The sequence below is a fragment of the Desmodus rotundus genome, chromosome 10 (assembly GCF_022682495.2).
Source record: "Desmodus rotundus isolate HL8 chromosome 10, HLdesRot8A.1, whole genome shotgun sequence".
NCBI classification, from domain to species: domain Eukaryota; kingdom Metazoa; phylum Chordata; class Mammalia; order Chiroptera; family Phyllostomidae; genus Desmodus; species Desmodus rotundus.
In genome coordinates, this window is record NC_071396.1 from 68,648,121 (window position 1) to 68,672,139 (window position 24,019).

General features: G+C 40.9%; 1 pseudogene; it reads left to right on the forward strand.

Moving 5' to 3' along the window:
• Positions 1-6,617: 6,617 nt before the first annotated feature.
• On the forward strand, positions 6,618-17,774 carry LOC112322609 (growth hormone-regulated TBC protein 1 pseudogene; annotated as a pseudogene).
• The last annotated feature ends 6,245 nt before the right edge of the window (positions 17,775-24,019 follow it).

Sequence of the window (24,019 nt, forward strand, 5' to 3'; positions counted from 1 at the left end):
CTCCCATGATAAAGTCTAGTTGCTTGAAGGAATTACTCACGGCTTCCTCTTTCATTGAAACTGTCTGAGATTTATTATACCTCCTTCCTGCCTCTGTCCTCCTCTGCCTCCCCAAACCTCACTCACTCATGAGCTGAGCAATTCTTCAGGGAGCCCTAGAGACTTGCTAACCTTTACTTCTGAATTTCAAATTCCATTATAAACAAAGGCCCCTTTTTCCTATTGATTTTGTCCCAGTCTTCTGGAAGCTCTAAATGATTCTTGGCTTCTCTACATCAGTCTCAGAGTAATGTCTTTCTTTCCCCTTTAGAGCTTCTTAAAACAAATCAGCATAATTGTGTCTACTTACTCCTGGAGCATAGAGCCTTCATTCTAGTCTTTAAAACCACTGAATGATCTTAGAAAGGTTCCTTCACATTTTGTTGACTCTTTATTTTTAAAGCAAGTAAAAGCAAACAATCCACATATGTGATTTATTTTTATTAATAACAAGACCCAGGAAAAATCCCTTTCTTCCTGAGAAGTAAAGATTTATCTGACAATAACATTACTGCTTCAAACATTAATTCCTTAAAAAGACTATCCTTTCTTAGGAAACAAAAGCACAAAGCTGTCCTTATCTTGCTGAACTATAGGATGAAATGCATCTTTTTTCTTCTCTCCTAGATCATCTTAATACCACACACAAAAGGAAAACTATATCCATCTAGACAAAAAGGACTTTTCAGAGGCAAATTTTAAACATTATATGCTCTGTTTCTTGTAGTAAAAGTACATTTTTCTACTTTAGAAAGGGCAACAAAGATCCTTCCAATCCTTGCTTATGACTGTAGACAATGGACAATGCCAATTCCACTTCTCTTGGGAAACAAAAATTCATTGCTTGGGTATGTCCATGGCTTTCCAACATACAAAACGAATTTTATGAACATTTCATTTAGACAAATAGATTTGCAAGTTGTTCATCACAGTATTTGTTCTTTTGAGTTATAAATCCTGGAAGTTATCTTAAAATCCATTAATACAGAATTAGTTGAATAAACTATTCTCTATTGCATAGGAGAATATTGTGCAACTTTGACAGGTAACCTATAGCTATAGTCACAGACAGGGAACTATCTCTATGACAGCTGGATTTAAAAGCAGATTATGAAATAATACATATAATTTTATTCATTTGAAATTATTTATGTGCTTCTACATATGTATGTATGTGTATAAGGAGATGCTTAGTAAGATGTTCTAAACATTCAGTTAAGATGCCTAACTCTGATGCTTTCCTCAAGTTTAAAATCACCTGATTATCTTGTGATGCAGATTTTATCAAAATTTTAATCCACAGAAGACTAACTATATTACTTGACTTTTCTCCATGAACATATATTATAATTGAAATCATAAAAAAGTAAATTTACCTTTATCTCAGAAAAGAATTACCTTGGCTAATTGATTTGGGTCTTCATTTCATTCAATAATACCAAATTGGCTAGAAAGTAAGAGATTTAGTGAAAGAATCACCTTCAACAAGGACTATGTACAATGTCTCAGAGATGTGCCTGTGCGTGAGTTTGCTCAGGAACATTTTACAATAGATTTTGATTTTTTAAAAATTTGCATTAAATACCACCCAAAGCTATTTATAGATTCAATGCAATCCCTGTTAAAGTACCAATGACATATTTCACAGATATAGAACAAACAGTTCAGAAATTTATATGGAACCATAAATGACCCTGAATAGCTGCAGCAACTTTGAGAAACAAGAACAAAGCAGGAGGGATCACAATACCTGATATCAAACTGTATTACAAGGCCACTGTAATCAAAACAGCCTGGTACTGGCATCACAATAGACACATAGACCAATGGAACAGATTAGAGAGCCCAGAAATAAACCCAAGTCTCTATGGTCAATTAATATTTGACAAAGGAGGTAGGAGCATAAAATGGAGCAAAAACAGCCTCTTCAACAAATGATGTTGGGAGATCTGGACAGCTACATGCAAAAAAATGAAACTCGATGACCAACTTACACCACACACAAAAATAAATTCAAGGTGGATAAAAGACTTAAATATAAGTCATAACACTATTAAAGTCCTATAGGAGAACATAGGCAGGAAAACCTCAGATATTCCACACAGCAATATTTCCACTGATATGTCTCCTAGAGCAAGGGACATAAAGGAAAGAATAAACAAATGGGACATCATCAAATTAAAAAGTTTCTGCATGGCTAAAGAAAACAGCATTAAAAGGAAAAGAAAACCAACTGTATGGGAAAACATATTTGCCAATGATACCTCAGACAAAGGTCTGATCTCCAAAATATATAAAGAACTCACATGACTCCACTCCAGGAAGACAAACAACCCAATTAAAAAATGGGCAAAGGACTTGAACAGATACTTCTCCAAGGAAGACATACAGAGGGCCCAGAGACATATGAAAAGATTCTCAGCATCACTAGCCATCAGAGAGATGCAAGTTAAAACCATAATGAGGTACAATGTCACACCGGTTAGAGTGGCCAACATAAACAAATCAACAAACAAATGTTGAAGAGGATGCGGAGAAAAGGGAACCCTAGTACATTGTTGGTGGGAATGCAGACTGGTGAGGCCACTGTGGAAAACAGTATGGAGTTTCCTCAGAAAACTAAAAATGGAACTGCCCTTTGACACAGCAATTCCACTGCTGGGATTATACCCTAAGAGCCCTGAAACATCAATCCAAAAGAACCTATGCACCCCGATGTTCATAGCAGCATAATTTACAATAGCCAAGTACTGGAAGCAACCTAAGTGCCCATCAGCAAATGAGTGGATCCAAAAACTATGGTACATTTACACAATGGAATTCTACACAGCAGAGAGAAAGAAGGAGCTCATACCATTTGTGACAGCATGGATGGAACTGGATAGCATTATGCTACGTGAAATAAGCCAGACAGTGAGGGACAAATACCATATGATCTCACCTTTAACTGGAATATAATCAACAGAAGAAAAAAACAAACAAAATATAACCAGACACATTGAAGTTAAGAACAATCTAACAATAGCCAGAGGGGAGTGGGGAGGGGATAGTGGGGAGAAGGGTTTTCAGGAACTACTATAAAGGACACATGGAAAAAACCAAGGGGGAGGGTGGAAGCAAGGGAGGGAGGTGAGTTTGGCTGGGGTGGGGGGGGAGGGGTGAGGATAAAATGCAGACAACTGTAACTGAACACAATAAAATAATTTTTAAAAATTTGCATTAGATGTAAAAGGTGAAATGAAAATAAAATAACTAATTATTACTTGATATTTCTTCAACTATATTATTTTTATGTTGTAGCCTTAGCAGAAACTCATGTAAAAAGAACTTTGAGTTCTTATCCTCTTTTTTTTTTTCCCTATGAAACTATTTTGGAAGACCACCAAGCATGTGTTCAACAAATGTATTATACTGGAAATGTTTTGCCATAACCACAAACTGATTGAATAACCATGATAATTTAAGTGTTCTTTTATTCATATACATCAATGTTTTGCTCATTTGCTCGAAATATATGCTTTGTTTTTAGCTAAAATCAAGTTCAGATGTGTTGAAAAATAAAGAGCTGTACATTGCCGTAGCCATATTCTTTTAACATGAGATCTGTAAAAGATTTGAGAAATAAGGTAATAATCACTTGGCACCAAGTGAAAAGAAAGCTATTTTTGAGAGATGTTTTCATAGCAAAAACATTTGATTTTGGTCAAAGAAGAGTTACAATTAATTTTAGCCTTGGTATGTCTAAGATATAGACAGCCAGATTATTTTAATAGGAAACATATTTTCACATTGAGAATTGCTTACTCTGAGGCACAAAGTTTCCATTTCAAACACTAGCTTGGTTACAGCAAATCCCTCATTTATCTGAAAACCTCAACTATCCAGATGACCACTGAGAATTAAGGACAAAGCAAAAAAGTCTCCTGAGCATCAAAATAGAAGTCGCAAATCCTCAGCACAGCAGCCATTCTCTTAAAAGTCTCCAATAGATTAAGAACTTCAAATTCAGAAAGACTCTTAAAAGTCAAACTGAAAATGGTACAAAGTAGTGACTGTTAACATTATGTTAACCCAAGAGAAACATAGCAAAGCTATAAAGCAGGTATTATAATCAGAAAAATGAAGTCTGGGGTCATTTCATGTAGGATCAGAGTATCATTTTTTCCCCTCACCTGAGGACATGTTTTTATTGCTTTGAGAGCAAGAAGAAGTGGTGGGGCGGGGGAGAGAGAGGCCCATATGTGCCCCAATGGAGGATTAAACCCAAAAGCTACTTGTGTGCTCTGACCAGGAATCGAACCCACGACATTTTTGGAGCACGGGATGACACTCCAACCAACTGAGCCACCCGGCCAGAGCAGGATCTGTACACTCTTTAAAGGCAGCATATGGATTGCAAAATATAATAATGGATGTTTTGATGATATTTTTATTTGTTCCACAAAAACACACTTTCCACTTGTGCTTCTTGGATTGGGCCACCTGTGGGTCTTGCTGGTGCTTTCGTGTGTTGGCTGTGACCTGCTATTCACCATGTGTACAGACAGTGACTCTACAGGTGTTCAGAGCAGGGAAAGCTCGTGCAATTACCTACCCTCCTCAGTTACACTGGTTTAGCCTCGTTGCCTGTACTCACATGAATTAATATCATGGCAATAGCAAGAACACAGTTTCAGTGCAGAGTGCCTTACAAGTAAGAATATGGCTAAAGCAATGATAAATTTCGGCCTGGAACATTTTCAAGTTTATATTGTGAGATGTTCTAAGTGTTCCAATGGAAAAAATATCAGTCAAGTAGGATATAATCAGCTTTTAAATATAGCTTAAAATTATACTGTGATTTTACAGGTGAACCATTGGGTTCCATGAAAAGAAAGGTGATTCTGATGAGTCTGTTCTAATGAGCAGAAGGATAGAAAGGTCATGACAAAGAGACAGAGACTCTGTCTGGACTTTGCAAAGAAGCCTTTCCTTCTTTGTAACCATAGAAAGTAGAGATAAAAAAAAACCCTGTTTTGACCATCATTACACTTAAAAGACCTCACAGGTAGCAGGAGTGTCCCCTTGAACATGACATTGTACACCTCTTGCCTTGCTGCCTTGATACAAGTAACAAAACAGGAGCATATGTGAGCTGTTAAAATAAAATTTACAGAAAATTAGGCAGCAGCCACAAGGAATACCCTTTCCTTGAGGAATTTTTATAAAAGCACAAATCTTTCTATACAGAAAAAAGTGAAATTTAATCTAAAAATTCACTTTGTGTAGTTGAAATTTTGTGATGAAAATGTTTAGCACTTCCTTGCTTCTGTTGCATTTGCTTTTGCTTTGCCGGGGAGGGAGATGCTGTATTTTTCTTCTTAGGGCAGTTAGGAATTTATGACCAGCGCTAACACAAGCAATACCTTTCTCCCTCTGCTCTTGAGTGGGGTGCCTAATCCTGGGTGGAGTGATTAGGCACCATATGCCCTCTCCTGATACAATGTGAGGACATGAGGGAATACGGGTTTCACATGCCTGGATTTTTACATCTACAATCAGGCTGTAGCTCTTAATAGCCTTGATTGAAATCATATTATATTTTAATTGTATTGTGTTATTAATTTTGTTTGGGAGGAAAATACTGTTTTTTAACATTGCGGCATTTTTATAGAAAGTAAGGAAATGATGAGTGTAGAGCAGGCAGGAGTGCTGATTAAGTCTTAACACACATCACAATGTGCTAGAGAAAAACAAGACTGTGATATGTTTTCCTGCCTATATCTTTTTTCCTCTTTCTTTCCATTACTTAAGCTGTCTCTTCTCCCCAGTGGGGCACCAGAGAGGCTGCTGGCCACATGAGATGACAAAGATGTAATGCAGTCGCTTAAACCTAATATGATTACTGCCACTGGGGAATACCAGTGGGGAGCAGAGGAGACAGAAACAAGGACAAAAAAAAAGGCTACTAAGCAACAGAAAAAGAATGAGAAATTTTACATTCCTATGTCATCTGCATACACAGTATGGGTATTAAGTGTATAATACTAATCAAAAGTTATCAAAAGTAGTTTTAGTTCTCCCCAAGATGGAGGCATAGGTAGACACCCTTCACTTCCTCACACAACCAAAAGGGGAGTAACAACCAATCTGAAATCAATAAACACCCAAAAGCACCAGAAAATCAAACTGTATGGAACTCTGACAACAAAGGAATTAAAGAAAAAATCATCCAGAACAACCAGACTGGTTAAGGTGGCGGCAGACTCAGAAAAACCCCTGTGTGGACCTTGGGGATGGGACTGGCTGCAGAGCTCAGCAGGCTGCGAGGGAGGGGCTGACTTAAGGGGACTCAGAGGTGGCTGTGGGCTATGGCTGGGGTTGCTGCAGTAGAAGCTCCCAGTCTCACAGGAGAGTGCCAGAGTCTGTTGAAAAGTGCTCTACAGACAAGCAGGTGAGCACCACCATTCCCTCTCTGGCCCCTCCCCCATAGGCAGTGCCCCATTGCAGCAAAGAGGGTTGCCCTACCCAGGTGAATACCTAAGGCCCCGCCCCCTTACAATCCAGCAGCTGCACCAAGACAAAGAAATATGGCCAAAATGAAAGAACAGAGTAAAGCCTCAGAAAGAGAGCTAAGCGAAGAGATCGCCGACCTATCTGATGGAGAATTTAAAGCCCTGGTAATCAAAATGCTTACAGATTTGATTGAGTTTGGTCAAAAAATGAAAAAATAAATGAAGGACACCCAAAGTGAAATAAAGCAGAATATTCAGGGAACCAACAGTGACAGGAAGGAAATGAGGACTCAAAGCAACTATTTGGAACAAAAGGAAAAAATAAACATCCATCCAGATCAAAATGAAGAACCAAGAATTAAAAAAAATGAAGAGACTCTCACAAACCTCTGGGACAACCTGGAACTTTCCAATATCTGAATTATAGGGGAGCCAGAAGGAGAAGAACAACAGCAACAAATTGAAAACTTATTTGAACAAATAATGAAGGAAACCTTCCCTAATCTGATGAAGAAAATAGACTTCCAGGAAGTCCAGGAAGCCCAGAGAGTCCCAAAGATGTTGGACCCAAAGGGGAACACACTAAGGCACATTACCATTAAGTTACCCAAGATTAAAGATAAGGAGAGAATCTTAAAAGTAGTAAGAGGGAAGGAAAGAGTTACCTACAGCTGATTTCTCAAAAGAAACCTTGCAGGCCAGAAGGGGCTGGAAAGAAGTATTCAAAGTCATGACAGGCGAGGACTTACATCCAAGATTAGTCTATCCAGCAAAGCTATCATTTAGAATGGAAGGGCAGGTAAAGTGCTTCCCAGATAAGGTCAAGTTAAAGGAGGTCATCATCACCAAGCCCTTATTATATGAAATGTTAAAGGGACTTGTCCAAGAAAAAGAAGATCAAAACTATGAACAGTAAAATGACAACAAACTCACAACTATCAACAAATGAACCTAAAAGAAAAGAAAAACAATGAAAACAAAAACTAAGCCAACAACCAGAACAGGAACAGAATCAGAGAAATGGACATCATGTGGAGGGATTTCAGTGGGGAGGGGGAAGGGAAAAATTGGGGGGAAAAGTACAGGGAAGAAGAAACATAGTTAGTAAGCATAAGGTAGATGGGGAAAGATAAAAAATGGTATGGGAAACAGAGGACTCAAAGAACTTATATGTACAGCCCATGGACGTGAATGGGGTGGGGAATGCAGGAGGGTTGGGGGGCAGGGCAGAGGGGGGTAGAGAGGGAAAAATTGGGAAAACTGTAATAGCATAATCAATAAAAAATATTTTTTTTAAAAAGTAGTTTTAAAATTCTTGATGTCTGAAATGCCAGATTTAATATTAGCATATATTTGTAAACATAATTTACACTATATTTGTCAAGTATGCTATTTTCTGTTTCAAAAGTCAGGAACTTCCGGGCAAGATGACAGTGTAGATAAATGTGGTACTTGCCTCCTTCCACAACCACATCAAAATTACAACTAAACTACAGAAGGACCATCATTCAGAACCTCTTGACATATGGCTGAATGGAAGTCCTACAACTAGGGAATTACAGAGGAAGCCACATCAAGTCTGGTAGGAAAGGTGGAGACACAGAATATGCTGGTCCTACACCCACGTATGGCAGATAAAATTTGGAAGGAATATCTCAGCTGCAGAGGTCTCCCGAGAGGAACAAGAGGTCCCAGCCCCAAGTCATCCCCTCAATCCCAGGGTTGGAGTGCTAAGAAAAGTCCCCATAACTTCTGGCTGTGAAAACCAGCAGGGCTTGAGGCTGAGGGAGATGGAGGGATTCTGGAATCTCAGGCAGTTCCTCTTAAAGGGCCTGTACACAGATTTACTCAGACTCACTCCCTCTGAGCTCCAACTGTGGGGCAGCAGCTTGAAAGGAGTCAGAGACATACAAGGAGGAACTGAATTGTCTGGCAACATAGCAAGAGCTGGGGGGCAGTTTTCTCCCAAACAGAAGTACTGGCAGAAGCCATTGTTCCTCTGATGAGCCCTCCCCTCACAGAGATAGCAGGTGGAACCTTATATGAGACTCCATCAACCTGTCTTACTGTTTGCCCAATTCTGGACTTTCCCCGAAATCCCACTCCACCCAAATTTCAGGCTCATGCAAGCTGTTTCCAGTGGCTTTTCCATACAAACAGCCTGTCTTGGCTCATGCTTCCAATTTTACTAAAATCTCTCAAACAAGCGGCATCTGGCCTCATCATGCCCTGTACCTCTCACAAAGTAGTCCCAACACTGGCATTAGCAGCAGCTGACCTTGGTTCACAGCTTGGCGTCACATGGGCACCTCCAGGCCCAGCACAGATAGCAGCCATCGGCAGACCATTCTGTAGCTCATGCTGGATGGCTCCAGGCAAAACATAAGTGGTGGCCTACACCTCCCAAGAGGCTCCAGAGCCAGCGCACTCAGTGGACAGCTTCAGACCATATCAAAGCATCACCACACCACCACCTCTACAATATACTCAAGAGGCTGACTCAGCCCTGGCTAGTGTGGTTCAGTGGATTGAGTGCCAGCCTGTGAACCAAAGGGTCACAGGCTCAATTCCTAGTCAGAGTACATGCCTGGGTTTCAGGCCAGGTCCTTGGTGGGGGGCTTGTGAGAGGCAACCACACATTGATGTTTCTCTCCCTCTCTTTCTCCTTCTCTTCCCCTCTTTCTAAAAATAAATTTTTTAAAATCTTAAAAAAAAAAAAGAGGCTGACTCAGCAGATACCAGGGCACTGCTAAAGTAAGTCCTGCTCTGTAGAGTGGGCTCCTGCACAGCTGATCCTCCATGGTGGTTGGAGGTTGGTGGTCAGTGGTCACAGTCAGTCCTTACAGCTTATCCATCTGGCAAATCTCTCCCACTGATGTGCCCATAGCAATCATGGCTCAACTATAAGAGGAAGGTGTACACAGCCCACATAGGGGGAGCACACTCATAGTGGGCACGCCTAGAATGCCCAGTTCAGGTGGTTGGGGAGGCTGTGCTACAGGATGTTACAGAACACCTACTGCATGAGGCCATTCTTCCAAGTCTGTGAGATATAGCAACACTACCTAATATATAGAAACAAACACAGGGAGGCTGCCAGAATAAGAAGACAAAGAAACATGTCCCAAATGAAAGAACAGAACAAAACTCCAGAAAAAGAACTCAACAAAATGGAGACAGGCAATCTACTAGATACAGTGTTTGAAACACTTATTATAAGGATGCTCAATAAACTTAGTGAAAAACTCAATAGCATAAAAACAAACCAGTCAGAAATGTACTGAAATGAAGAATAATCTATGAGGAATCAACAATAGAGTAGATGAAGCCAAGAATCAAATCAGTGATTTGGAATATAAGGAAGCAAAAACCACCCAATCAGAACAGAAAAAAAAATCCAAAAAATTAGGATAGCGTGAGGATCTTTTGGGACAGCTTCAAGCTTACCAACATTTGAATCATGGGGATACTGAAAGGGAAGAGCAAGAAATTGAAAACTTACTTGAAAAAATAATGACAGAAAAATTTCCTAACTTGCTGAAGGAAATAGACATACAAGTCCAGGAAACACAGAGATTTCAAACAAGATGAACCCAAAGAGGCCCACACCAAGACACATTATAATTAAAATGCAAAAGGTTAAAGACAGAGAATCTTAAAAGCAGTAAGTGAAAAGCAGCTAGTTACCTACAAGGTTGCTCCTATAAGACTGTCAGTTGATTTCTCAAAAGAAATTTTGTAGGCTAGAATGGATTGGCAAGGAATATTCAAAGTAATGAAAACCAAGGACCTACAACCAAGATTGCTCTACCCTGCAAAGCTATAATTTAGAATTGAATGAGAGATAAAGAGCTTCCCAGATAAATAAAGCTAAAGATCATTACCACCAAACCAGTATTACATGAAATGTTAAAGGATCTTCTTTAAAAAGGAGGAAAAAGAATAAAAAACATGAACAAGAAAATGACAATAAATATTTATCAACGATTGAAATCCAAAAAACAAAATAAATGAACTAGCAGAACAGAAACAGACTCAGATACAGAGAACATTTTGACAGTTGCCAGATGGGAGAGGGGTTAGGGGAATGGGGTGAAAAGCGTAAAGGAATTAAGAAGTAAAAATTGGTTGTTACAGAATAGTCGTAGGGACATATAGTCATGAGGATATAAATAGTCAAGGGGATGTAAATAGTCATGCGTATGTTATATTGAGTTTCTAAGAAATAATTAGTCTTTGAGCACAGGTCCCAACTACCTGAACCCTCAGTTAGATTGCTCCTCCTTCTGCAGGTTTTACACTAAGATGCCACTTACTCTAGGAAACATTCCCTGAAGCTCCAAGTGTGGATTCCAGACTACCAGCACATTACATTAGTGCCTACATTTCTCCTATGCTAAGCCTTTAGTACACTGCATTATAATGGTTTATCCATGTATCTTGATTCTCTGATAAACATAGGAAAGTGATAGTTATGAGTATGAGCCTTGAGATAATAAAAAATACTTTGTAGTACATCCTATATACCAAGTGTTATTCTGAGTGCTTTACATACACTAATGAATCTAATCTTATAACAATTCCATGAAAGTCTAGGTCAGAGGCAGGTCATCTTTCCCAAGGTTACACAGCCGATAAGAAGCAGATGTAGAATTTGAGCCCTGGCAGTTGTTTCCAGGGACCACGCTCTTTACCATAATATGGGGTTGCCTCTTGAATTAGAGTCTGGGATTCTAAAACAAGATCAGTCACTTACTAGCCACTTGACCTGAGGTAATTTATTCTGTGTGAACCTCAGTTTTTTTAATGTGAAAAGTAGAAATAAATAATAGCATTTGGTTGAAGGAGTTTAGAGGATTCAATGAGATAATGCATCTAGTAGATAGTAGATAATTCACTCAGCATAGTACTTGGCATATAATAAATGCTCAATAATTATTTGCTGCCATTTCATCCTTAGTTTTATTCTCCTCCTCCTCCCTTTCTGTCTTTCTTTTCCTTTCTCTTCTTACTCTTCAGAATAATGTTTGCAGCTCTGAGCAGATAATGGACATATAGTAGACATCAATAAACATCTCCTGAATGAAAGCATAAAGGAAGAATTGAGTGAAATACCAGGTAAATTTTCTTTGAGACACATTTGCATCAATATTCTGTTTGTCTTAGCCATATATTTTCCTTTTCACAGACTGAGGAAATCTGGATGTGACACGTGCAACACTGGATGGGGCTGCCCTGTTAGGCAGTTGTGCCTGTTCACTCATAGCGGCATGCTCTGCTGGAGAGCAAAACCTTCCTGGACGAAAAATGTGTACCCTAGTTAAAAGCAGATGAGTAGCCAGGCTCTTCTGCTAGAACCACAAAGTTGGAGCTCAAGGTCCATTTACAAGAGCTTCTAAAATGTCTAGAATACCAAGAAGTAGTATATAGCCCTGAATTCTAAATTATTAAAATTATTCAAAGTTTTCAAGTCTCAAAAATTTGTATTAAATTGACACTATGGATATATCAAAATTTTACTAAATTAAGTGAATATATGCATCTGCAAGGTCATTACTATTGCATTATGTTATTGAATATTAATTTATATAATAATAATGAAAATGATTACTGTGATAGTTGCTTACATTTATGCAGTCTTTATTCTTTTGAAGTGTATAGCTCCAAAATAGCATCAACATTTTTAAGATGCCAGATTTTACCATGATGAGCAGACATTCTTTGCTTAATGTACCCAAAGTTAAAGCATAAGCGAGAAACCAACACCAACTGCAGTTTACGGATTCCTGAACCAAATACCTTAGTGAAGGAAAATGATAAAATCTCAGGTCTTCTCATTCTCAGCAAGCACTTCTACGTTTTTTTCTAGGATTAGTTATTAAGGACAATGCTTATGTAGAAGGAATTTTCTATAAAGTGAGAATTTCATTGCTGTACATTCTATACTGCTCCAAAGGGAATTTTCAAATCTTGTTTCATTCTGTAATCAGTGGATATGATATGTTTGTCATTCTGCCTGTGCTTGTGTGTCCCTGCGTAGGCTGGAAATGTGCCCTGGTACAGAGGTGAGCAGAGCAGCTGGCGAGGCTGAGGGGTCAGGTCAACATGGTTGCTCTCAGCTGGGGTTTTGTTTATTCCTCCTTGTCCCTTAGTTCCCTGTATTTCCCCTCTTTCTGATATGGTTCTACTGTGTTGCTATGACTAATGGTGGTGGTTTGGTTTGGGAAAATATGCAGTTCTTGATTTTCTCCTTTGGCTTCTTAATTCTAAATCACAACCAAAAAGGAATCCAAATGTGACGGGGCCATGGGTATTTTAGGAGAGTCCCTCTCCAGATGGTTCTCATTGTTCAAGAGAGGGCCCCCCCCAGCACTGAGTGCACTGTAGTGTTCATGGGGGAAAAGTGAACTTGCATTTCAACTCAGTTCTTTGGCATTTTATATTTGTCTGTTCCTTTCAGAAGAGTTTACTTGCTTAATCAAATTTGTCATGTAACTAAATTAATATAAGATTTACCTTAAATTTCAGTTAATCATTGATTTTTTTTAGCTCCCTTCAGTGCCTTGAAAAATGAAGGCAATAGACTTCTGGAAAAAAAAGAAAAGTCAGTGGAATTTTGTCTGAAACTTACTGAGTTCATGGAAATTCCTGTCTTTCACCTACAGAGGGTTTTAGAATAGATATCTCTGCCATTGTGAGGTTCTTATATATTTGCCAGAAATCTGTATCATTAGCTAATGAAAGTTAAGTAATTTTCAAAGTCTTCACAAATATATAAGGATTTGAAATAGTTAGCTTTTTTTTTCAGAAAAGTAAAATTTAGTTGGTTAAAATTAGACAAATTAAATAAACTACAACTGATTTAAATTATTGAGGGTTCATGTCACCGTGGGTCAGACATATGCTAAGTTTCACAATATACTTTTAAAAAATAAGAATACAAAAAATAATAAGGTTGAAGTTGAAAACACTATCTCAAAAACTTACTCTAGGAAGTAGATAGTTACAAACTGCAAATTCTATTGTTCTATTGTTAAGATCAACTTCTTACAGATGGAAAGATTTCTAAAATTGGAACTGTATTGTGGAGAAGACATTTACAGAATGAAACCTCCGTGGTATATAAGGCATGTGCAAGATATCTATTAGTGAAAATGCAGACAACTGTAATTGAACAACAATAAAGTAATTTTTTTAAAGTTAGTTTTAAAGATTATCTTTTTTGATATTAAATGTCAGTGTTGCTACTATACTAAATGACCGTTGCAATAAAATATTTCCATCACTGCCTTTTAAAAAAACATATCTATTAATGAGAAATGATGTTTAAAAGAAAGTACTAGCAAATGAATAAAAACAAAGTAACTTTAAACAAACTAATTCAGATAATACTGCATCTGTTACAGAATGCATATAATGTGTCTCAGGCTGGAAACCTGAGCTCTGGGCAATATGTAGGAATAACAGATGTGGCTCCTGAACAAGCAGGGATATGACTGGAAAGTGAGCAAAGGTCAGACCTCCGGCGAAGTCTTGTACATAGAAAGGGTTTCTAGGAGCAATCCTCTTCCTCCCTGACAGACAGACAGACACACATAAGATAAACACACACTTTTTTTCTTTTCCTTTTATGACTTTCAAGTATTTGGTGTCCTTTAACCTCAAGTTTCTATTAATTACCATCTTCTGTTATCTCTCTCTTAATTCATATCCTTCCCTTAAGGGTTTATGTATTTATGTCCTTTTGATTTGGGACTTGCTTTATGCTGTAACTTAACCTTTTCTCTTTCTGTAAATTCTGTCCCGGTGGTCCCAGAATCTCAGTGTTGCAAGGGGGCATTAAGTCATTTACACCAACAGCCTCCTTGGGGAGGGATTCCTGCCTTGTTCTAGCCCTAAAAAAGGATGTTAGGGTGGTTTTGTTGCTTGGAGAGTGGGAACTCCCTCTGCTGCTGGCCTACCCAAATCACTGCTGGGAAGGTGGCGTGTGTCTACCACTCCCATTTCATTTCTACTCATATTAGTCTTTTTGTAGCTATTAAGTGGTTTGTAAGTTAATATTTTTCATTATATTGTTGACTATGCTCCTTTCTTTCTCCACCCTCCATCCCTTTCATTTTTCACTGCTCCTTAACATGATTTTAAAAACACAATACTATAAAATTATGTATTTCTACCAGACACTCTAGCTAATTTGGCTTAAATCATATGCCACTTTAAACATAGACAATTTCCATTGACTACGTGAGCACACACATACGCCACATACACCACACCATACACATACCATGCACACACCACACAACACCACACACACACCACACCACACATGTATCATACCACACACACACACACCACATGCCACACTACATTCTACAACCTAAACTACATATATGAAGCCTTGCAGGTAGCCTAGCATAGACTAACTTCTATTTAGAGTTCACAACTTTGCTTAGATTAACCTGTAAACTCATTTACATCACTCTTACATGTTATAAGGTTTGTGTAACCATCTCTTGCAATTTGCTAAGAGTTTAATAGGAGAGCTTAGGCTTAATTAGTTAAAACTTTCGTCCACATCTATGCCATCCCAACACTGATGAATGCCAGAGCTGTCTTTTCCGGGAGAAGTCCAGGATGATTTGCAGAACCAGGGGACTAATCCGACTAATCTGGTTCAGACTGTAGGAGGCTGGGCAAAGCAGCCAAGGGGACTCCATACTGACCTCTTCATGAACGATTCCCATCACACCCTAATTATAATAGGAAAATCTCCTTGGGAGGGAGATGGAGGCTTTCTACCACTTTTGAACATGCAATGTATGTATAGCCATGTTTTCTAACTGCGCATGAACAAGAATGTCTCCATCTACACATGTTGTGTTGACAAAGCTCACCTTGATGTTTAAGCATGATTTCCCTGAATAAAGGTGAATCCAATCCTTTGCTCAGGGGCACACTGTCCTTGCCTGCTGGTTAGGAATAAATATATTCCTTCTCATGAAATTTTCCTGGGGCTGTCTTTTGGCTGCTAACTACTGAGGAACTGGAGCCGGTTCCATTCACTTTGATAACAACACACGCGCATGCGCACACACACAAGTGTCAGTTTCCTGCTCAGTAGCATCAAGTCGGATCCACCACCCCTTTCTTTTTGTTCATGAAAAGGACCTTTGACTTTTTTACATACATCTTGTATTTGCAACATTTGCAAAGAAATAACAAGGGTGTTCAACATGGAGAATTCTGAGATTTAATTACCCTTACAGAGATGAATACCCTTAAGCCCCTAATACCAGGCCTGTGAGGAAACAGAAGTCACCCTTCGCCTCTGTTCCTTGTAGAGGCCTGGGCTTCAGGGCTCTGATTTCTTCTGAACCCTTATCTTTACTTACCAGGGCAGAAGAGCTAAGAGAAGTCGCAAAATGGCAGCCGACCAGCTGAGTCGGGCCCTCAGATGTATGTTGAATGGCCTGCTCAGAGATTTAAAGATAGTTTAACTAGTGGCCTACATTTACAAATGAGACCTTTTACTTAACAGTCTGGGTTGTTGGGTCTCTCAAACAGGTAGAAGCTCTTACAACCTCTGGCCACCTTCCTTCTTGGGAAAACTTGGTAGGAGCTGCAGGGCAGCCCCTTCTTTCTGGGGTGTACTCCCTGTTTTTTGGCAGCCTCAGCAATTCCCTTTTTCTCCCTCATGTTCATCCCATTACATTCTGTTGCATTGACCCTAGAGGCATGTGAGTTATACTTCCGATTAAGACCCTTTGGCCCCTGCTGGTGTGGCTCAGTGGATTGAGTACCGAAGGGTTGTGAACCAAAGGGTTGCTGGTTCGACTCCCTGTCAGGGCACATGTCTGGGTTGCAGGCCAAGTAGGGGCGGGTGGGCAAGAAGCAACCACACATGGATGTTTCTCTCCCTCTCTTTCTCTCTCCCTTCCCCATTCCCATTCTCTAAAAATACACCTTGAACATGGGTGAGAGAAACAAATAAAAGTGTAACACAAAACTGTAAGTGAAATCATAGTCCATAGGTTCTGGTAGGTAAGGTAGAAACTTTGGAAACAGGGCTTAAAACAGAAACAAAAAGCCTGCCAGCTGGAATGACTGTAGCTGCCCTGAGTCACTGGAGACTGACTTGGCACCCCCACCCAGGCAAAGTCTGGGCTCTGGGTAGCTCTGGGTGACCACCCCTCTCCTCTGAATGGAGCCTGCGGAGTGTGGTATGCGCTCAGGATGGGGTCCCCAGGGTTGATCTATATGGGTTCAAAAAGTCTGAAGGTTTTGATTGTGCAGCTTATGCAACCTTCCTTGATGATACTCAGTAGAAGAGCAATAAAATGGTTTAGACTTCTAAAGGGAAGTAGCGATGTCCAGAAAAGCATGCCAGTGAAGCGCTGTATCTAGAAAGGTGTTCCGCTCAAACATAGAGCCCGCGTCTGGAGAGGGGTGACTGGAGGCCAGCCCCAGGTGGAGAGGAACCCTGGCTATTTCCACCCATTTCTCCAGGGAGAGAGGAGGCCATCTGGACAGATATAAACAAGACCTTCCTGGACAATGAAAAATTTCTCAAGAGTGCATATCCCTGTTTACAGAAGACCCTGTAAACATGCTATTGGCTTGGCACCACAAGCAGTGTGAGGTACTGCCAGGGAATGAGTTTACAGCGGGATACATGATTCTTATCACAAAGAATGAAGAAAAATCCTTTTGGTTATTAGATGCTCTTGTTGGAAGAATACTAGCTAATTACTATAGCCCTGAGATGCTGGGACAAAGATGGACCAGGAGGCCCTGGGGGAGCTGGTGAGGACCTCACTGCCAGCAGTGGTGGCCCTGATTGTTGTGCATGGCCTCCTGTGGACCCTGGTCATGTCCACTGGTTCACCTACCTGTTTGTGGACATCCTGCCTGTGGAGATGGTACTTAGAATCTGGGATTGTTTGTTCAACGAAGGCTCGAAAATTATCTTCTGGGTGGCTCTGACCTGATGAAGTAACATCAGCCTTTTACTTGGGAACCACCAGTGTTGCAGACATTTGTGAAGAATTCAGGATCAACAAAGGGAGTTTTGTGACTGAAGGCCACACATTTATGCAGAAAATACTCCCAGATCCTAGAAGCTTGTCTCTGACCACCATCACCAGTCTTCAAGAGAGCTGCAAGGACAAGCTGCTGGTGCAGGGGTGCCTTGGACATTCCCCCCCTGCAGTGACCAGGAGGCTTCATTTTCAGAGTTGACCAATTTTTACTGCTTTCCTTTTTAGTGATGTAAATACTTGATGTCTCTACAACTTAGTGGTGACCTTTTTTAAAACATGATTTAAATTCATGTCATTCTGTACCTGATGAGCTTTGAAGTCAACTTTATAAAGATACACTTTTCCTGAGACAATCATATATAAAATGTGAGAGATGTGCATTTGTATTTAATCAACACTTAAAAAAATTAGAATCAAAGAACAAATTGAATAGCTTGTTCAATTTACCCCTTACGGGGGTAAATCCCTGGCAAACAGACTACTTACCGAAATCAGTATTGACTGGGTATGCATCATATGGGTAAGGACTGAACAAGAGTGCCTAGTCCTTAATGGGCTAGAAGCCTCCTGCTTCTGGGTTCAGGCTCCCTGCTGAAGAACAAGTGAGAAGCTAATAAAACAAAGATAGAAAATTGGGGGCAACAAAACATGAGGGGAAGACTGCTTTGTGCTCTCCCCAAGCCCCGGTTTCTTTCCCTTGAGGCACTGGGCCAAACTACCTATCTCAGCTCCACATGACCCTTGGGCAGAATGAAGAGTGCCACCTACAGGCTTGGTCCAGAAAAGCTTCCACACAAGTTTCCATGTTCTTAGTCTCCAACTTCCAACCAAAAGGAGAAGACACCAAGGACCTAGAAGAGGATGGAAGATGGAAAGAGTATGGGAAACCCCCCAGGCCCATTCCACCCCACCCCCAACTACCGGATCCCTCTCCACAATGACCTGTGAGTTGAGTAGGACCTAAGTATTTGTACTCCATTGAAATGCTGATATTTGGGGGGGAGGGGTGGCATTTGTTGCAATATTTAGCCTACTCCTGATAATACTGAAGACTCTGGAAAGCCAGCTAGGAAATGGGTGGAGTTAATGTTCCTGAAGATAGTAATGATTGCAAATAAGCATGTCTGTGCCACAGAATGGGTAAGGACCTGAGTAAGAGTGCTTAGTCCTTAATGGGCTGGAGGCCTACTGCTTCCAGGTTCAGGCTCCCTGCTGAAGAACAGGTGAAGAGCTGCGGATGTATTTAAGAAATCTTTTACACACAATTGCTCAATGCTGTTGTGCCTTTCTTGCCCAAGAGGAGAGGAACACATAAAGGGGAAGCCCATCTGTTTGGGGACCATTAATGGGCCTCTAGGCTCCTAGGTAACACATACCTGAAAAGGGGAGTAGAGACTATCCTGAGGAGACCTAGTTCGGCTTTAGAATAACATCTGAAATCCACGGCCCCCTAGAGGGATACGCAATTCCAAGTGAGAACTCTTTATTAGTTCGGTACTGTTAAAATAATGGGAGTTTTAAACTTCTGGTTTACATTAGCCTTAAACTAGGAATGCATTGTTCTAACCACAAATTTTCTCTTTTCTGTAATGTGCAGACAATGTAGTGAGGATTTCTAAGCACTCGGCAATTTGTTGAGATAATTAGAAATAAAGGAAGGGATGGCATACTAACTAGCTTACTTTGGACTTTTTGCTCTACTCATTATGGGTTGTTTTTAATATAACAACTTAATATAGAACATTTTAATGTTAATGATTTTATTTCCTGGGGACTTGCCCAAAACGAGAAAGTTGTTTCCTAAGAGGTTCCAGCTCACAAAATGAGACTTGACATTGTAGGGAATTGAGCCTTGTAAGTACGATGAGTTTTGGTCTTAAAGGCTGAATGCATTACAGAACGACAAAAACCCAGGGTCTAATTCTGTCCCACAGCTCAATGCCACAGAGGAGTGTAGACCTCGATGTTTTTGAAGAAAGTCCTTTGGGTAATTTATTTTAATGTGTATGGAAGATCTAAACAAAGACATATATGAGAAAGTTAATAAAGGAGGAATAACTAATCAAGGCCAAAGAAAGAGGTTTTGCATATGGTTAGTATAACTGCTTCACAATGGTAGCTGTAGTTGCATAAAATCTGGCTCTGAGCTTCTGGCAGTGAAAACAAAGTGGACAGGGAACACTGTAAAATCACGCTCCGGTCAGTGGGGACTGAGTCTTCACTGGCCTCACGTGCTCAAACAATGGTGTTAACCTGTAGACATGTGAACGAGCTTCTGAGAGCCAGCAACTTTCCCATGTCCTCTGCAAACAGCTTCACACATTTTAAAATGAGTTTTTCATTGCCTGCAAAACCAGAATCTCTGGTTATCTCAGGTTAAAGCAAATGAGCTGAAAGTTAGCAAGGATACATTAAAGAATGTATTGTTACCTAACATTCATTTTTTCTCCTTGGCTTATCTTTCATTAGCACGTTTGATCATTGGTTTATTCATCAGAGCCTTCACTGAGAACATGCTGTGTGCCCCAGTGAATTGGAAGTCCCTCGTGAGGGAGAAGGAGAGAAAAAAGCAACAATTTATGAGCCAGTTTTCTAGGTCCGGGTTGCTAGGCACAAGTCCAAGCACCAATGAGGGAAAATGTTCGTTTATAAGGACATGACGTGGGGGCTGATGCTGTAGATCAAACCCAAGAGCATCCTATTGCCAGTTTGCTGGTCTCTGTGGGTTCTCTGTGGGGAAGGATACAGTCCAAACATGATGTAGTAAGATGAAGAGCCAAAGGGCAGGGCAAATGGGGCATGTGCCTTGTAGCGGTGATGAGGGAAGCATGGGAGATGGGCAGATGAGACTAGCTACCAACAAACTGAAGGGCAGGTCAAGGCCAAATTCAGAGGCCGCAACCCAGTCCCTGCAATACCTCCCTTAGTAAATGGTTCCCCTGGCCTTATGAGGCTGGAAATGCACTTATAAAGAAATAAACTGCATCAGGCTTAGAACTTGGTGACTAAATGCAATGTATGGAATGGATGAGAAGGAGGAGTCAAGGCTGTGAATTCAGGGCATGGTGTGTTCTACCTGCGTGGCCAAGAAGCCTGTGCTGTCCCCAGGGTAGTCCAGTGGGCAGGTAAACATACATACCTGGCGCTCAGCAAGTAAAGAAGCGGAAGTCACCTGTCCATATGCAGATCACCTCCTACAGAATACTGCTGTAGTATAGATGCCATCCTGATGGTAGGTGATCAGCATATATACCACTAGTGAATCTCTAATTCAGACAGGTCACTAAGTTTCAACTCCTTTCCAGGAGTAGGATCCGGCGATGCTGTGTTTCAGTTTTCCTGTTGGTCCCTCACTCTTTAGGAATAGAATTGGTTAAAATATTTCCTTTGAACTCTTATATTTCTTATCTACTCTCAAAGAACTATGTATTGTTATTGCAGAAACACCCACTTCTAAAATTTAGTCTATAAAAATCAGATAAAGCAAATTAATAATCTATATTGGTGCCACCAGGTGTTTTTGGTATTTCACACAAACCAGGGCAAAATAAATTCACATTAAGAAGTCCGACTCTCTGCCCTCCTATTCTTAATCCCTCCTATCGTGGAAAACTCATGGTTTGGGGAGAGAGTGGTCCATAGAAGGCTGAGGTGCGTATTAATTTGAATGACCATATCTATGGAACCTCATTATTGAGAGGAAAAGATGAAAAAACCAAAATAAATTCTTGCTAGGCTTAGGTAAGGAGGGCAGACAAACGCTGCCCGGGGTCGTCTTCCAGGAAGGCAGTTCGTGCACTTGGGTACTGCCAGGCCCCTGCTGTCTGGGGATGGAAACAACACTGGCGGCGGCAGAGCACAGCATTCCTTGTCATGGTGAGTGGTGCAGAAATTTATTAACAACTGCTAAGAAGTCATGCATAGGAGATGTTCGAGTCAGTCTAAAAGTGAATAACCTCTAAGTCAGTGAAGAGGGGAGGAAAGCATTTCCGTTTGCAGTTTTACACTGCCCCCTCACCGTTGTTGTTGTTGGGATTTTTCTTGCTAGTGTTTTTATTCTGTGAATTTGTTACCACTTTTGTAAGCAAGGATGTTGTAGAGATGACCGTTGATGACTTTGGGGTTTGTCCCGTCGGGCAGCGGGTGGCCACGATGCCATACCTGGTGTTACCTCCAGGCATGAGCTCTAGAGAGCAGTCCCCATTCCAGTCCGTCCTTACCTAGACCCGGTGCTCCCACCAGAGAGGCCTCTCACCCTCACTCCTGTGCAACCCGAGTCCCAGGACAGACAGCCAGGCCCTGCTTCCTTTCCCCGCCACAGTCCTGTCCTTGAATCCCTGTTTCTGACTTTTAGCCCCTTTCCTCCTTGCTGTTAGCTCACCACTCAGTAAACACCATCAGCAGTCTCCCACAGCAGGCAGTTGAGAAACTGCCTCTGAATGAGCCACCTGCTCTGGAGTGGGTGCAGACTGCACAGAGAGGCCTTAGAAGCTACTTTCCCAATCAAGAGTGTCACCCAAGTAAAAGAACAGAGGTTTGTGTCACCATCCTAAAGCTCAGGATGTAAGGTTTGAAGGCTGAGTGGATCCCAATAGCCAGATTTGCTAACAGATAAATCAGAAACCTGTTTGTGTGTATATATATATATATATATATATATATATATATATATATATATATATGTATTTAGAGGCACTTTAAATCCAAATAGCCTTGTGTGAGCACCATTCTGTAGAGGTGCTACTTACTGGAAAGTGGGTGCCAGGTTCTACATTAGTTGCTCTTGAAATAATGAAGAGATATAAATAAAGATGGAAAATGTGAACTGTCACAAAACCACCCTGCCAGATAATGTCCAGCTGGACACCCTCCACCCTGCAAACTGCCGCCATCCTGATCAAATGAATCTCGGCTTGCTGCCGAGTATCACCTTCTAGGTCATATGTAAATAAAACAGGTACTCGGCGGCTTAACCCTGACGGGCTATTTGTGACAGTTTTCGTACTTGGGCAGTCTGCTCACCATGTCTTATACCCTTGGTCACCTGACTGTCTTTGTGTACTGAGTGCTTCGCCTGTGAGTTTCTACAAACAAACTTGTTCTGAATACTCTCCTGCTCGGTGTCTTTGGATAGAAAAACAACAGGCGTATCCCACCATCGGGTCCCTCTCGATGGACTGTCCCTCTCTACCAAAGCCCATCTAGACCAATGGCTTTAATCTTGGTCTCTGCTTGGGCCTGGCCTGGACCTCAGCTCAGAGCAGAACAAGTACCATTGCCAGCTGTATCCTTCAATTTCTGATGACCATCATTCATATTATACTGAAGAGATCTTTATGTAAGAATTCTATAAAAAGGACCAAAAGCACTAAGAAACGAAAATGATTAAAATAAACTTACAGAGCCCTGACTGGTGTGGTTCAGTTGGTTGGGTGCTGTCCAGCACAGCAAAAGGTTGCTGGCTGACTCCCAGTCAAGGCACATGCCTGGGTCACAGGTTCAGTGCCCAGCTGGGACATGTACAAGAGACAACCAATCGGTGATGCTTGTATCTCACAGTGATGTTTCTTTCTCCCCCTCTCTTTTCCCTCCCTTCCCCTCATTCTAAAACTAAATGAAATCTTTAAAAAAATAAATAAGCTTATACAATAAAATACTTGTATATACAGTTCAAATATACACTTACTTCAAAAAGACCTATACGTGTTGTATGTCATGGTGTTACAGAACAGGTGGGGGGTTGGTGGTTCCCGATATATTATTACAGAGAGGGTCCCCCCCTTTCTCTCTCTTGGGTTCCCCCCCCACACCTACTAGGTTCACCTTGCCTCCTGCCCCCAGAGGAAAGATGTCTCTTAATGCCAGAGACTGGTGAAAAGGAAAGGAATTATTTATTCAAAAATTACACAGACTTAGAGTAATGACTTAATGTCTTCATTAAGATACTAAAGTCCTCTAGAAGACCCACAGATGGACAGTCCTTCCTTCTCCCTCTGCCCAGTCCGGGGTACCGTATCTCAGGAAAGGAAGTAGAAGTCCGTGATTCAGGCTCCCGGCACCATCAGCTGTATGGCTGCCGCAATCTCCAGTTAATCCAAAACCATGTGGCATCTTCTCTTGGCCCACCAGCAAGAGTCCTTTCTTCTTCTTTTCTTCCTGGCAAAGTCTCTCCTGCTGCCTAAGCCGTGTGGCAAAAAGGAGCCCCCCAAAACCACATGGTCCTCTCCTATTCATTCTGCCAAAGCTGCATGATCCCCTCCCTTCTCCCCCAAAACCACATGGTCCTCTCTCTTCTCCTTCAGAACCACATGGTCCCCTCTCTATGGCTGCCACAACTAGGTTTAAATCCCAGCACCGGTCTTCCTCTGCAGCCCCATTTCCAACTCCTCCTACAATCAGTTACACCTGCCAGCATTCCCTATTCTTCTAGCTTTACTGGGCTGC